Raw genomic sequence first — 12,329 nt, forward strand, 5'->3', positions numbered from 1 at the left:
ACCCAGCATCCTCCAGCTTAACACTAGCTTCCACCCCACCCGTCCTGTCAGAGTGCTTGTCAGACAGCTGTTCCATGATGTCGGATATAAACCTCCACACACGTCATGGAACTCGACTCTAAAGTGGATAGTGAATTCTTTAAAAACAAGATATGTTTCATAAAGTCAGTGGACATGATGTTGGGAAACCACCGGGTCAGGTAACAGCCGTTGAAACGTGAGGAGGTAGAACTGATGTGCACGTGCTCAGAGCAAGTCAGCAGGGATGAGGACAAGCACTTCAAGACAATGATCTGAGTATCAAAGATGAAAAGAAGCCCTTTGGAAAATAATGAAGCCCTCAAATTATTTTTGTTACAAAAGTTCTGTGACTACCAAGTCAAATATAAAGTGGTGAAGAATGTTGTGGCATACTATCACACAATTTTGTCCAAAAGAAAAGCCAAATATCAACACTTTAAATGTTAATTCCCAATCAAACATTTTAAAAACTATTTTCCATAACAAAGCTTCTCAAACATTAATGTACATAAGAATTAACTGGAAATCTTGTTAAAATGCAGATTATGCTTCCATTAGGTGGAAGGAGGGGCCCTGGATTCTGCATTTCTAACCAGCTCCCAGCAGTGCTGACGCTGGCGGTCTCCAGACCTTACTTTAAATAACAAGACTGTAAAATCGTGGTTTAAGTAAATTCACTTTAAATGGCCTTTATCCTATATGAATTACCTCTGAGCGTTGAGAAACGTCTCCCTATCCCTTTAGCTCTTTCTAATTTAAATGTTCTAGACATATGCAATACGTGGTTCTCAAATTATAAACAAAATCACCTGGAGGGCTTGTTTAAACATAGATTATTGGGCCCCACCCCCAGAGTTTCTCTCTTAGTAGATCTGGGGTGAGGTCCAAAAACTGGCCTTTCTAGCTAGTTCCCAGGTGACGCTAACACTGCTGGTCCGGGGACCATACTCGATGAGCCATTAGCTTAGAATGATTGCAAATAACTTCCAGGGAGTTGCATACAATACTTGAATTATACATTCTGCTTGTAATATTTGCAAAACAAAGGGGAAAATAGGAATTGTACAGATCATATGAACAAGCTCCAAACATTTAACTACGTATTTGAATGTTCCTGTTATTTACTGAACTCAATGATCCAGCTCACCTCCCAAGGTTCAGTTTTACTTGTACATGTACGTCAGTGTCTCCAACCATTTTGATTGCAAAATTATTTTTACTAATGATTTTCTATAATTTTGTATGTTAGTAGTTACATTTCTAGAGAAAGTAATGAGACCACGTCTATTAGATCTGCTTAGATCATTGATTGCTTTATCGCACTGCGGCTCACAAAGGATTACCCCTCCCGTTACAAGTCGTGGCTCTGCTACTGTCTTGTTGACTGTTTGTGCCTGCGTCGTTAGAATATGCAAATATACATACATATACTTTAGTATAAACCGCTCACCATACACAGGTTCTTCCGGTCCTGTCAGGCAGTCCTCTCGTTCTGAGGGGATTACCTGGTTAAAAGCGGTTAATACAACCTGTCGATCCACTTCCTGCATTTGTAGCCTGCAATACAACACAATAGGCAAACAACGAACAAACAACTTAGGGCTTCACTACAAAGCCTCTTCCTCTGAGGAACTCCCACTCAGGACACTGCAAATCTTTAGTCACTACTCCTAGTGTTGGTACTCAGTAGACAGTGTAGTCAGGGAACTGCATCTTCATCCGGCACACAGGTTTGTTCCTGGTCCAGTGTGCTATCACGAAGGCTGTGTCAGATGCCCCAGGAGGAGGCAGAGCTTGTAGAGGTGAAGCGCTCTGGCTCCAGAGCCAGATAGTCTGGTTTAGATCCTGGATCCACCACCCACTGTAAGCTTTGTTGTCTTGAGCAAGAGACTGGATCACTGTGTACCTCAGTTTCCTCATCTGTAAAATGGGGATAATAATAGAACATATTTCACAGTGTCATGGTGAAACTCAAATAAGTTAATATGAGTAAAGCATTAAGAACTGTTCCTGGCACAAATTAAGAACACAATAAACATGAGCTATTTTATTATGCCCTGAACACTGAACTGGAAATCGGAAGACCTGGGTTCAAGTCTCGGCTCTGTCACTAATTAGTTTTTTGACTTTAGACAAGCCATTTAACCTTTCTGAGCTTCATCTGCAAAGCGGGGCTCACAATCCTGCCTTGCCAAGCCGACAGAATTGTGATCTCAATAAAACAGTACATGTAAATGTGCCTTGAAAAACTGTAAAGCGCTATACAAGTCCTTCTTCATAATTTTATTTCTCTTATATCTTAATACATTTATATTGTATAAAATGTTTTATAGTCTAGAAACATGGTTGAAGCTGGAAAGTATTCTCAGTGAATACTTTCTTTTCTTACATTTTAATGCCAGTCACTCAGCAATTTATTTTAAATTTTTTTATGAGATTTAAAATGAAATGCAGTAGAATAAAATATCTAGAGCACCCTTTTCCCCATTAAAAAAAAAAAAAGTGAGGGGCTGGGCCAGTGGCACAAGAGCTTATGTGCTCGCGCTCCACTGCGGAGGCCTGGGGTTCTCAGGCTCGGATCCAGGGCGCACACCAACGCACTGCTTGTTGGGCCATGCTGTGGCGGTGTTCCATATAAAGCAGAGGAAGATGGGCATGGATGTTAGCTCAGGGCCAATCTTCCTCAGCAACAAAAAAGGAGGGTTGGCATCAGATGTTAGCTCAGGGCTGGTCTTCCTCACCAAAAAAAAAAAAAAAGTGAAACATCTGGCCATCACTAGTCTTCTAGCTGTATGGTGTGGTATAAATAGTGTGACCTCTGAGAACAGACTAACGTGAGTCCCATATTGTGTTATTTTATGTTTTGTTAATGTTATGTTATGTTATGTATTTGTTAAGTGCTCTGAGCTTTGGTTTTATCACAGGGATAATAGTGGCCACCTAGCTCACCTCCCTGGGCAGGACTTGGAGAGGACTTAATGAAATACAAACTTGCACAGTTGCCATGGATTAGGGATAATAGCAGATGCGTATCTAGCCCAGGAATTAGTGAACTTTTTTTTTAGTAAAAACTAAATAGTAAATATTGTAGGCTTTGCAGGCCATAAACCTCTGTCACAACACCCCCAACCTGCCACTGTTGCAGAAATGCAACCACAGACAATATGTAGACAAATGGGTATAGTTGTGTTCTAATAAAACTTTATTTATGGACACTTAAATCTGATTTTCATATAAATTTCACCTGACATGAAATACTCTTTTGATTTTTTTTTTTTTTTGGTGAGGAAGATTACTCCTGGGCTAACATCCATGCCCATCTTCCTCTACTTTATATGTGGGATGCCTGCCATAGCATGGCTTGATAAGCGATAAGCAGTGTGTTGGTCCACACCTGGGATCTGAACCCGAAAACTCTGGGCCACTGAAGCCAAGCGCGCGAACTTAACCACTACACTGCCACTGGGCCACCCCATCTTCTTTTGATTTTTTTCAAACCATCTGAGTTACTGTTCTTAGCACAAAAACAAGGAGCAGGCTGAAACTGGCCTGCGGGCCATAGTTTGTTGACCTCTGGTCTAGCACAATGCCTAGCATGTGGCAGATAATAGTGGCTAATATTAGGCATACAAGTTGCTTTATAAACTGTAAAAATCATTAGATATGATCTATCAGCAACTTTCTTGTTCTCCATCATGCCTTAAAGACTATCAGCTGTTGTCCCAGCATCACATCTGTCCTCTCTCAGTACCTTAGGACATAATTCATCAGGGACTGCGGGTTTGGCATCATCTCAAGCATTGATTTGAACTCTCACTAAATCTTTTATGTATGTTAAATTTTAATTCCTTGTTTTTCAATAAAGTATTAAGAATCTTCTGTTAAGAAAAAAGTAATACTCATTCTAAAACTTACAGAAAATAGAGAAAAACAGAAATAAGGAGGAGGATCTCTCATAATCCTACGATACAAATCACTTCCTGCTTAGTTATGTTTTCTACCTTGCCTTTTGAGGGCCATTTTCTTTATTTAAAAAAAAAAAGAAGTAGACTAATAGTTAAGTAGCTACACGTTCTCTGCCATCTGTCAGCATTACATCATTTTCTTGCTCCAAATACAGCTTTGTTTTTCTGAAACTGAATTGTTTTTCTATCCTCAGCTTCAGCGGGTCCTGCGCCTGCTCCTTCCTGAGCTCTCTCCCTCGCGTATCCTTGGCTGTGCACCTCTCTTTCTGTCATCAGCATGTACATCAGCACAGCCCTCTCTCTTCAACCACGTGTGTTTCTGTCCTATTTCCTTCCTCATCAGCTTTATATGTGATTATAATTTCTTATGGCCCATGTTTCCCTAGCCGCACCAACCTAAGGGTAAAATGGAACCATATTAACAGTAATAAATAGTATTTTTTCTGATTTTCACCCCAACACTCTATTGTGGGGTGAAAGCTGCTTTCAAAGTCTCATCCAGTTGTCTCCAGGAAGCTCACAGGTGGCATGACACATGTGCTCATAAGCAAATCGTGTCAACTATCACCTGTGTCTGCCATGATTCTCTCCTACCCTGGCCCCCTATGGTGATATTTGCTGCCAAAGCCTCTGCTTCCCAGGAAGTTACTTGATCGTGCCCAACCACTGCCACTACTGCAGGTGATATCTGAGGGTATTGTCTCCCGAAGCTATCAACCATTAAAATCACGCCCCCTCTTGGAACTGGTTCCCACTGCTGCAGGGTGATGAGGGCTGGCCTCTGTTGCTGCCACAACCATCAGAGCTGGTCTCCATTGCAGACTCACTGAACGTTAAAGTCAGGGGGAGGCAGTTCTTAGAGTCTTCAATGCACAGAGGCCATGCTGCACCAAAGTGCTATCAAGGCTTTTCTCTTGTGTGTTAGCATGAATGGATGAGTAACAAAATTGGGTTGTCTCGTGATCCTACTATTTCACATAGTTTATTGAAACAGCTTTCATTTCTTATAGTCCCCTCTCCCTAGGACTCTAACATGGGCTTATAGAGGCTGAGGCAGAGGCTAAATCTGAGAGACAGGCACTTTTCGGTAATAATTACTCCTCTCATCTGGCCAGCTATTGGTCCAAACTTAAGAGCCCTACTTTCTCTTCCTTTAGAATGAATTCTTTCCCAGGAGACTTCTTTCCCCTCCCGAGCTATAATGAAGGGCTCATGCCCTGACACTACACAGGCAGGCATGTCAAACACCGATGGTGATCAAATTTAGGTTCAAGCCAGAACCCTGCACTCCATCAGAATTCCACTTCTCAGTCTCTCTCATTCTTCTTAATCTGTTGTCCAGTTTTAATGATGTTACCATAAAATCATTGTTAACTTTACTCCAGGCTTTTAGAAATATGTTTTTCTAAAACCTCTCGTATGTTTTTGTAGTGGACGTCTGTTGTTTTTGCATGTCTCCTCAAGAACATTGCTCCACCAGTTCTGCCTTCACTCTCCTACATCATCAGTTTCCTCTTTCCACTGGATCATTCTATCAACATATAAACTTCTCCCACTAAAAAAACATCTTCTCTTGACATCCCTCTTCTAGCTACTGCCCCATTTCTCTGCTCCCTTTTACTGCAAAATGCATAGAAATAAACTGGGTTGCTGTTGTTGTTTTTAATGTTTGTAGTCTCCAAATTCCCTTCTCCTCATTCTCTCTTAACAGACTCCAATAGGGTTTTTCACCTTCACACCATTTAAACTGCTCATGTCAAGGCCTCCACTTAGTTAAACCAGAGGTCAGTCTTATTTTCACTTGATCTCTCTCCATTTGACAAAATGATGTCTCCCTCCTTGAAGCATTTTATTTCCTTTCCCTCCAGGATATCTCATTCTCTTAGGTTAGCTTCTCCCTCGTTGGCTGCTTCTTCTCAGCCTCCAGTTGCCTTTGCTGATTTCTTATCATCCCCCTGACATCTAAACATCGGAGCACCTCACTCTTGGAACTCTTGTCTTCTATACTCTCTCCTCTAGTGATCTTATTCAGTATCATGGTGTTAAACACCATCTATATACTAATAACTCTGCAGCCAAGAACTCTCACCTGAAGCCCCAACTCAAATATTCAATTGCCTATCAACATATTCACTTTGAATCATAATAAGTATCTTAGATTTAATATGTCTCCAATGGAACAGCTTTTCTTCTCTGACAAACCTCTCCCTCCCACATTTTTCTCCGTCTCAGCTAATGGCGACTCCAGCCTTCCAATCACTCTTGCCAAAAACCTCAGCGTTATCCTTGGTACTTTCTCTCACTTCCCTCCCCCAATTCACTACCTTCAAAATATATGCAGACTCTGACCACTTTTAACCAAATCCAGTGTTATCAGTTTTGTCTAAACTATTAATATCTCTAATCTGGATTATGCACTAATCTCTTACCTAATCTCCCAATTCCTCCTTTCGGTCTACATTTTTAAATGTCAGCTAGATCATGTCACCACCCTGCTCAAGCTCTCCATTGGCTTCTCAACTTAGAATAATATCAAAGTCAAGAGGCCACAAGACAGTTTACAGTCTTTGACCTCATCTCCTACTCTCGCCAGCTCACTGTGCAAGGTACGAACCCGCATGTGCACTGCCGTTCCCTCTCCCTCTCCACCCAGATGTCTACAGAGCTCATTCTCTCATCTGCTTTGGCTCAAACGCTCACTTCTTGGTAAAGCCTTCTCTGATAACCCTACATACAACTGCAGCACCCTCCTCCCCAGCAATCTCTAGTCCTCTTCCCTGAAATTTTCCTTCACAGCACATATCACCACCTGAAATACCACATATTTTATTAATGTAGCTGTTATTGTCTCTCTCTCACCCCAACTAGAATGCAAGGTCCAATAGAGCAAGGATTTTTGTCTATATTATTCACTGTTATATAGCTGGAATCTGAACTAGCCCTACATATAGTAGGCACTCAGTAAATATTTGTTGAATGAATGAATGAATGAATGAATGAATCCACAGCACCTATAATTCTTGTAGTAGCACATTAATTTTCCTTCATGGAACTGTTCTTTTCAGTCTATTAGTGCTGCCTTTACCTCCTTAGCTTCAGACCTAGTTCCTGGTATATTCCTATTCCCACCCACCCCCAGGTCACATAATTGGTTTAGTGATGGCCCTCTAACACAAGTGTGTCAAATGACTCTTGAATCCTAGACTTTTGTGGAAACTATTGGGAGAGAGAGTCTCTCCTTCTCATGAGGTTGCTAACATTGCAGGACACAAGCTCAGAGCTGTTGGAGGTCATCTTGCCACTATGAGAGGTGACCCTGTCTTGAGAATGAAACCAGCCCCCAGAAAAGAAAATAATACCAATAGAGAAGTACTGATTCCTGATGACTTCATTTGAAAACTTGGGTCCAACTGGGCCTGAGTCAATTTCAGCTGGCTTCCTGGCACTTACAACTAAAAGAATACTAACAAATTCAGACTCTACTCCCAGCGTCCAACTCTAATACAACACTGCCTCTTTTTCTTGGTATTCTAGTAGCTTCTACATACCTCACTAACCAGTTTTTCCTTATTAGTAAAAGTCAAGTCTCAAGTATAATTGCTTCCTCAGTCTTCTGAGGAATAAGATTATCGGGGAGTCAAGTAAAGAATTTTTCAAGTTCTCTGCTTCTGGTAGAATAGAACCTTCAGCAGACTTTGGAATTGTTGCAGTTCCTCCTCTGTAACTAGCTCTGTGTCAGTTTTGTACCTGGAATTAGAACAGTGGCATCGAGAACATCTGCCTGGTTAGGTGGCATGTAGCATACTCCCGCAATAATACCACTTGCATTTTCCCCTTTTTATACTGAACAAAATTATTTTCGTTATCTCTATCCTTGGGTTTCTAGCTCTCTTTACAGGTGAACTTTATTTATGAAGTCAGGAAATATTTATTGAATCCAAACTCCATGCCTGGAACTTTTCTAGACACTGGAAATATAAAGATGAAATTTTGCGTTGTTGTCTAGCATTACCTTGCCACACAGTAGGTGTTCAGTAAGCATTTGTTGAGTTAGTAAATAAGTGGAAGCATTAATATGTAGAACTACCTGAATATTCGTTGGATCTGTTTCCTTTGAACAAGATTTACCTTTCCCTTGACATGCTTTAGTCCACTCTAACAAGTCTGGGCGGTGATGATAACAACAATGACTTTGATTTACAGAGTACTAACTGACAACAAATGCATTGTTTTATTTATATTACCACTAATTCCAGTCCGTAATCTTTAGGTGGATAGGAACAAAGACTGATTAAGTTAACTTAAATAAAAGGGGCTTATCGTATTTGACAATAAAAGTGTTATCATACCAATCCTAAACTACCCACGAGTCACTGTTGTTATAGGAAGGGCCAGAGAGGAGTTCTGCATTCAGGGCATTTCTGGAGACCTCAACAGCAGGAAGTCACAAACGTGGCACTTTTGCATTATTGCTAATTACCATGACTTAGTGGTATGCCACATGCCTGCTTCTTTCTCTTATTCTCTGGTCAGCTGGCCACTCTTGGTTCAAGCAGTCCACGGCCATAGTCACAAAGGCGTGCTATTAAATGGCAATTGGCACTCAGTGTGGGAAAGACTCTTGAGAGTGGCGGGAGATTAAGCCTTATTTAAAGGCGACTACCAACTGTTGTCTTGTGGGAATATGGATCTATTGTTGCCACAATATCTGACTTTTCATAGGAAGCTGGAAATCCTGAGTGAAAGTTCTTAATTTTTGAAGGATGCCAACTTAGTAAAAAAAGAAAAAAAACAAAAGAAAAAAGAACTGGTGGGCAAACGCTGGGCCTGTGCAAAAAAGGGTTAACACAGCAGTCTACCTGCTTATTCTTAGAAAGGCCTACTTACAAGGCTGCTCCTTGGCTGGCATCTGGGAATCTGGATTTTGGGAGGTTCCCACCGTTCCCAGAACTGATAAGAGTGACTCATTGTGCCTAAACAGTTTGGACAAACAGTTTGGTTCATAGCGAGCACCTGCTTTCCTTCTGGGAGTCTGGAATATTGGTACATGCCTGGCAGAGGCTGCCTACATGACTAGCCCCCAGTAAAACCCTGGGTGCTGAGTCTCTAATGAGCTTCTTGGCTGGCAGCATTTCACATGTGCTGTCACAACTTATTGCTGGGGCAATCAAGCACATCCCATGTGACCCCACGGGGAGGGGACCGCTGGGAGCTCGCGCCTGGTTTTACCTGGACTTCGCCCCCAGGTGCTTTTCCTTTGCTGATTGGCATCCTCTCCTTTGCCATAATAAATCAGAGTATGACTATATAATTCCTCCTAGTGAATCATCCAACCTGGGGTGGTCTTGGGGACCCCTGACACAAGGCCTAACAGAACTTATCTTTGGGTCAAATCCAGCCCACAGGGTATTATTTTTCAACCTCTGATCTAAGAATGGTCATGGGCAGTACGGGCACCACCCGAAATGGAGCACTTTTGCATGTCTTGTCTCATTTAATCCTCACAACAACCCTGCAAAATAAACATTTTTATAACCCTATTTTATGCATGAGGAAACTGAGCCTCAGAGAGCGTAAGCCTGCCCAGGGGCATACAGCCTGTGAGTGGAAGAGGCAGGACTCAAACAGAGCTGCACACCGTTTCACTTCCACGTCGCCTCTACAAAACAGCACTCCCCTCCTGGTCAAACGTCAGTCACTTTGTTTATTTTCCATTCCCAGGCATAGAGCTCTGGAGCTAAGAGTATTCTTATCACTCCTCTTCTTTATAATATCTGCTTTTCTCTCATTCCATCCCCATCTTCCCCTCCTGTCAGCCATGAATGAGACCTTCTGAGCCTGTAGGGAAAGACGGAGAGGAAGCTGGAAATGGACACGGGAAGGGAAGGAAAACTCAGCCTCTGCTGGCCTGGTCAGTATCCTGATAATAGGATCTGAAGTGGTGTGGGGAAGGCAGGGTTAATGTGAGCTGGGCTCCACAGCCAAGAGGGGGCGTGATGATTGTTCTGCCTCCCTGACTATAGAAGTACTTGTCAGAGGGGCAGCGATAGTTGTTCCAGAGGGATCCATGGGGTTTGAAGCAGAATTTCATCCAGCGTCTGAGGGACAGTGGCATAGTTTGGGTTTCAGGATAAGAAGGGGGGAAATGGGTAGGCAGGTTGTCAAGGCCCTAGCTGGGGTCCAAGACTGAGCTACATTCTCAGGAAGAATTGACATGAAACCCAGGAAGCTGGGAGAAGCCTCTCTGTAAGGCTTGAACTCGCAGAGTCAAAAGTTAGGAAGGGAAAATGCAGCGTGGGGGCTGAGCAAGTACTCCAGAGTCTCCCTGTGGTCCACTGAAGATCAGGCTCAGAACAGCCAGACTAACTCCAGCCTCTTTCTTTGAGGGGCCTTCTGGTAACGATAGAACTGAGCTCAAAGCTGAAAGTCTTTCCATATCACCTGTGTGTGGGCAGAGCTGAAGGTGGTAGGGACTGACACTTTTTACCAGGGAATAAACCCAAATAGGTTTGCCTTGCTTTGCAATATTAATACAACACCTCTCTGGAAAGACTCAACAAAGTATACATGAACTCTAAATGATACTCAGAGAGATACCATTTCAATGAGGCTATAAGTTTTCTAAAGTAAAGAGTCACATTACCAATGCAAATGATTATTCCCTCACTGATCAGGTCTATGGATATTTTAATGCTAGGTAGTCTCTGACTTATAAATATCAGGCTTGTGAGCATCCCATCCAATTATGCACTTACTAGTACTTGCTGATATTAGTGTGCCTACTATGCGCCTCACGGTTTTAGTGCAGAGTCACAATGCCTGATATGTATTGAGCATTTACTGTGTAATCTGCACTGTTACATTTACATGTATTAACTCATTATTGCTAACAATAACCCTACGAGGCAGGCATCACTATTGTACTCATTTTACAGGGAGGAAACTAAGGCACAGAAAGGTTCAGTACAACTTGTACTTGTACCTGGAAGTGTCCTCGCTTTAAGCAATGAACAATTTAGAAAGAGAGATAAGACATATTCGAACTTAAATAACCAGTCCCCCTGCCCCCCTACACCGTCATCCAGAGCTCCCTGATCCTATCTATTTCTGCCCTTTGCTCCAGTTGGCATCCAAGCTACTCTAATGCCACCTCATGACCAGCATGGGGGACCGCCTGACTCGGTACCTCCACTATAATCTTATTTCTTCTTCTAGTGGGATTCTGTCCCACACCCCATTTTTTTTTTTCTAGTTTTAAAATGTCCACTTCATTCCATGTAACACTTAGCACATACCATTTACATCTGAAGAAAAGATTATGAGACTGACCTATGGTAAATCAATATAAGACATGTAGTCCATACCTTGTGAAATTTCAAATAGTTGATTTGATACACATGAATGGTTTTTTTGCTATAGAGAATCCAAGTGGAATGAGGAATGGAGATGTGTAAAAAGACTACCTGAAGGAAAAAGGAGGACACCTTGTAAGCATTTAGTTTTCTGTCCCTTCTGCTCCTCACATTCTTCTCCTGCATTGTCTAATGTCCCTCATGTAGGTTGTCGCTAAGCTACCGCGTGATGAGGATGCCGTGTTTGTATGAGTCTTCATTCAGCGCATCAAGTTCTGTGAAGGCTTCATCAGAAGCAGCATTGGCCAGCGCGCAGGCAGGCTCTGGGATATTAAGGATCTCATGGTCAAGTATAGAAAAGTTAAGAGCCAGCCCCAGGCCGACTGGGTGTGAGTTACATCTCTTTCTTGTTTAATATCAAACGTCTTTTGGGAAGCTCTTTGGGAACTATCTACAGTTTGTTTTTGGTCATCACCACGTGCCACAAAGGTACCGGAAGTTATCTCCATTTTCCGATAAAAGGCTTGACTTTCTGGCTTAGGTGCATTGGCTATTAAGCACTTAACCAACAATCGCAGAGCAGCGGTGCAGACAGATCTCAGTTCAGACTCTCCTTTCTCCCGATAGTTCTTAATCAGCTGCAACTTCTTGTCAGAGTGCTGGTTTTCTGCTCGCTCATGCTCGCGAGGACCCTGCAGGTGGCCCTGGGGCCCTGACTTCGTTTCTGTAGAGCACCCAGGGGCAGCTGCGCTCTCGTTGGACCGCTCGGCTCAGGCTCCGTCACCGCCTTCATGCAGGGGCCACGTCATTGCAGGGCTCGGCTGCTCGGCCGCCTCCCTCCCGGATCACCGCGTCTTCTCCTGGGGAGCGGGCTGCGCGCGGAGGAGGGCGAGGGTGAGGCCCCCGGGGGCGGGAGCACAGGCCGGATCCGAGCAGCCCCCTGGAGCCTCTACGTCTCCGCGGCCACTTTGATCTGCTTTTGGCGTTAGCA

The sequence above is a fragment of the Ceratotherium simum genome, chromosome 25 (genome assembly GCF_057802395.1).
Source record: "Ceratotherium simum simum isolate JZ-2026a chromosome 25, ASM5780239v1, whole genome shotgun sequence".
In the NCBI taxonomy this organism is placed as follows: domain Eukaryota; kingdom Metazoa; phylum Chordata; class Mammalia; order Perissodactyla; family Rhinocerotidae; genus Ceratotherium; species Ceratotherium simum.